The sequence below is a fragment of the Sceloporus occidentalis genome, unplaced genomic scaffold (assembly GCF_023333645.1).
Source record: "Sceloporus occidentalis isolate IW3139 unplaced genomic scaffold, rSceOcc1.0.p SCAF_42, whole genome shotgun sequence".
Lineage (NCBI taxonomy): Eukaryota > Metazoa > Chordata > Lepidosauria > Squamata > Phrynosomatidae > Sceloporus > Sceloporus occidentalis.
This window is the reverse complement of record NW_028317022.1, coordinates 5709670-5714710: the sequence shown is the minus strand read 5'-3', so window position 1 is coordinate 5714710 and position 5041 is coordinate 5709670.

The following is a 5041-nucleotide window of genomic DNA, read 5'->3' as shown; positions in this document are numbered from 1 at the left end:
GCTTGATGGCTGTGCTACAGAAGACAGAGCATTGAGGGAAGCGTGGTAGTCATCTGCAAATAAAATATACAATTTTAGAATGATCACATTTTTTATTTTTTATTTTTTTTTACTTTCCAGCAAAAAAATAAATAAAAATAGTTTCCAGAAAAGACACTAATTTCTTTCAAGTTCCTGCAATCAAAAGTGCCAACTTGGTACCAGGAGAATAAGTCATGTCCAAAATAACCAGACCACCAAAATAATAACCTCTAAACAATGACATACAAAGATGTTGCAGTCAAAGTACACAAGTCAAGGTATGAGCAAGTTATAGGAATTCTAGACTGCATGAATGTGTATATACTGATGGGTGATGACCCTATGAGTATACAGCAGTACCAAGTAGTGTCTTGAAACACTGACCTTATTTTTCTTCGTGCCTCGTCAGATTGTACTCTAAATAAGAGTTAAATTAGGCTACCAATCCAAGAAAAGCAATTTGGTAGATGTCCCCAGGTCCTTGTTGTCACTCCAAAATTGCCAATGACAGGGTAAGCTCTTGCCCGAGTTGAAACGTTTTCCGATTTTCTATACTAACTGGGTGTACATTGAGACTGGCAGACGTTTGTTCATTGTCAAAGTAGCCCTACATACAGTATATTCTCGCATGAGATTTCTGAGAAGTCCCCCAAAATACCTAGACTTCTTCAAGGTATGTAGAAAAATTTACATATGTAGATTAACCACTAAAATTTATGGGGCAGTGTAGCTACTGGGTCAGATATGTATAATAGAAAATCATCTACAGATATGGTAGTCTTACGTCTTAAGCCCTGTAGATATGCCTTTGACTTCTGAAGTGTTTGTAATCAGGTAAAGTGAGGGATCTATTGAAATATTAAAAAGCAGAGGCAACAAAAGGACACTCCCATCACATGCCCCTAGGCAATATCAGTAGCGTAATCTCCATGACACTTGTAATAGTCTGAGTAAACTTGGATGTCCCAATCAAGTGAGGCCAGAATACCTGATTAAATTCCTTCCCAACTTAAAATGTTCTCATTTTTAAAATATCAGAAAGTAAGATCGACCAGTGGACAACCACCCATCTACGCAGTTCCTCTAGATCGTAAGCATGTTTGACCAAGATCCTGTTTCTGTAAATTATGTTACATTTTGCTTGTTATGTCCTATTTACCCATTGTACTACGCTGTGGAATATGAGGGTGCTATATAAAACAAATAAAAACCAAAGGTTTCTCTATGCTACTGTATTATGTACTGTAGGCTTGTTACCATAATTCTATCTTAAACTTACAAACACTTCAACTACAATGGAAATGAGTTAATATTTGACGTTTTGAGATCAGTTTCTGTATGTTTAGTAATTATATACAATGTAATCTAGATATTTAAATACAAACAAAACCGTGCTTATTTAGCCAATAGAACAAAAGACATGCATGTTATCTTCTGATAAGTGGCAGTACAGCAGTAGGTAAGGCATTCTCAGCATAAAATGCCACTCTCTTCGAAGATTTGCATAATGCTACGCAACAGATAAATATTTGTCAGTATTCATAGTTTAAAAAAAAAAAAAATCTAGCTATTCTTTAACAGAAGAACACACATTTACAGAACAATTCTGCATTGAGATCTTCTTTACCCTAGCATGAAAGATTAACCTACTAAACAGGGATGGAGTTCTAGATTGATAAACTAGGCATCTCTCAAAGCTGTGACAAGGCATAAGACAATATTTATATCGTAGCCCCTAAAAATGTGCATGGCAAGTGTAAAGCAGAATGGAATTATGGGTGGCAATATTGCATGTATTTGGTGGCATGTTATGTGCTGGCTAACTGGCATTCTAGACATGTGCCAGTCTGCTTTACAGGCGCTTTAAGCAGCAGAATACTCAGTGATATTCAGTCACGTAACCAGAACCTCTCTTAGCGCTTTTAGTCTCAGATGGATGAAGAACACTAAAATAGTTATAAAAAAGAGTTTCTGATTATGTGACTGAATCATACTTGGGAACTCTCCAGATTTAGCCCAGAGATTCCGGGTGAAGCGCCACGTCTCGGGGTCTCCGGAGCAGCATTGCCGCACGCCCCGCTCCCCCACCACTTTATGTCCAACAATACCCTGGTATGGACTGAATATTAGTAAAAATACTTGTTACGATGTAACCTATTAGCCTTACAAAACGGTCTACCAACAACTACAGCCAACAATGTTTTTCCCAAACACTTACATTATTGCTACGATGGGTCATTTCAAAGTAAAAGACTCACATCCTGAAAAAAAACTAAACGACCTTTTCAAATTAACCAGCGCAGAATAGAAACCCACTATTTTTCATACATCAGTTAATGCACGATGCCAAATTCATTCAGAATTAAAAAACCTTGAAAGGGTAAATAGTTGACTTGTGCATGCAGTACCTGTATGTATATTTAGTATTATGATATTTTGTATAGTTAGTTTGACCTTCACAAAAGAATATAATGTTCAGCTGTATTCCCAGGGAAACGCGACTCCCAAACAAGGTCCATTATTGTTCTGATCTTCCATGAATTCTGTAACCACGTCCCACCCATATGAGGCTACACCCTTTGCAAGAAGCTTACAGTCTAAAATAAGAAAATTAAATACATAGCACGTGCCCACTTAACTGACACCGAAGCCGCGTCCTCATCGACCCTAATTCTCACATATAAAATAGGGTCAAAATGCTTTATCAATCCTTATTGTAAAACATCCTGATGCACTGTGTTGTAATCTGGTATCTTCTGTCATATATTTCTCAATAAACTGAGAATTTATTAAAAAAACAAAAAAAAAAAACATCTGGTAATTCCTACTATGATAAAATTACAGTTACAAAAACTAGACTCATACTCAAGACATTGTTTCACCTCCCCAATGAGCAGGACGTTGAGGGTTAAAATAGGATTTAGACATTAGGTGGAAACAGAATATCAATTCTTCAAGTATACTGCATTTGACATAAAATAAATGTAAAATGAAGAAGAAAAAAAAATACCCGTTATCTTAATGAAGCAACTTAAGGTCAAGCACAAAAAAGGCTTTCTGTTTCATATCAAGGATTTACAGAAGACCCAACACTACTGAATTTAGAGAGCGGGGAGAGGGTGGGAGAGAGTTGCCGACTGTAGCTCATCACAAAAGAATGTCCCTTGTACAGTGAAGGAATAAGCCTCAGCCCACATCTTTAAAGCTTAACTCCATAAAAAGCTGCCTGCTGTGACCTACCCAGTATATGCCAGGGTTACATTTGGCCCTAGGTCTATGCCGAGATTACATCACAAGGCACTCGGGTAAATAAGAGAGGCTTTGGCTAGCTCCCGTTCTTGCTGGGTAATATAACATAAGTTAGCTTTTATCTAAAACCAATAAAAAAAAAAAAAAGAAAAAAAAAAAAAAGAAAAACAAAGGAAACAAAAGACTTGGGTGAAACCCGTCTCATATAACCTGCTTTCTCACTCCATCAAACCTGCTTAACATCCCCCCGCCTCTCATTGCATGGGGCTTCGGACTTTAGCAAAAGTTAAGAGCCTTAAATTGAAAATGACATCATTCAATTCAGTTAGAACAATAGATATGACTGTGGGTAATTTTAAAGAATACACTTCACTGAGCAACACCCTTCCAAATTCTCCCCTGCACATGGCTGAAGAAACCAGTTATGTTCCCACAACATTTACAGTAAGTGATAAGGAATCTTCAGACGTTGGGGATGTCTACACCTTGAGTACCTGCATAGTTGTGCCACAATGGCTCAGTGTTATCTGTTTACTGGAAATTACTGCATACTAGTTCAAGAAAAACAAGAGTTTAAGCTATGCATGAAGAGTTCATCGAGTTGTGGGAAATAGAATGAAAAGAAAATCTACCATCTTCTCTTACAGAGAGGGCGATGAATAAGTGGAACAACCTTCCAGGGGAAGTGGTAGATGCCATTACTGTGAGGGGATTTAAACAAGCATGGGATAGGAATTTGGCTATCCTGAATCAAAGATGAGACTGATTAAGGTCCGAGTCTTAACATCAGGAAACCTTCCACTCTTCAGGGAGTGGTTGTCACCTGAACTGCTCCATGACACAGACCTTAAAAAAAAAAAAAAAAAAAAAAAAAAAAAAAAAAAAAAAGACAGCTTTAAATTCAGCTGGAAGCATTCTGCAGGGCTGTTCAGCTTTGGCCCTGCTGGCCAATTAGCCTGCCATAGGGCCATGTGCGAGACAGTGAGATCAATTCTGGTGCGATCACTAGGGGAGAATGCACAGAGAGTGTGCCAATGTAGTCCTAGACTGCTCTTTCACATGAAACTAGCACCAACTTTTGACCCAGTAATACCTGGGAATTAATGTTGACATTACTATCCCATCCACTACATTAGCTTCCCTTCTTGCACCCAAACTGCTGACCACTACCACCCTTACATCATTAAAAAAAGTGAGTCGATGTATTGTGCTCTATACTGGTGTTAGAGGTTTTTGAGCATCCCTTCTTTCCAGTGCTGCAATGTGCACAGCATCTGGTAGTCATCTACATGTACCCAAGATCACTATTAAGTCTAGTCCAATTGAAACAGTGCCCCGTTACTGAAATGTGTTTTTTGTCAGATACTGGAAAAGATTAATGCGTCAACGAAATAAGAAAATGTGATCACCCAACCATCTTATTTAAACAGTAATTTGCAAAGCTTGCGCTTTGTCTCCACATCACTTAAAGGAACAGTGATGTAAAGAACCTACAGCCCCTTCCATTTCAATGACCAAACACATTCACCATTATATAAGCGAGATGGCACTGGGTTAAATCAGCCAAAACCCAACCTTTAGGGAGAAATACATTGGGAATGTATGAATGATTGTTGCTAATGCACAGCAGTCCCTTACAAAGGGTGTGACCGTCCCTTTAAAAGGCAAATATATATCTTCCGAAAAATTGGAACTGGTGAACTTCTGTATCTTGGTTAGTTTTTAACACTGGATTCCTCCAAAACATTAAGACTTGATTTTTACGATCGTA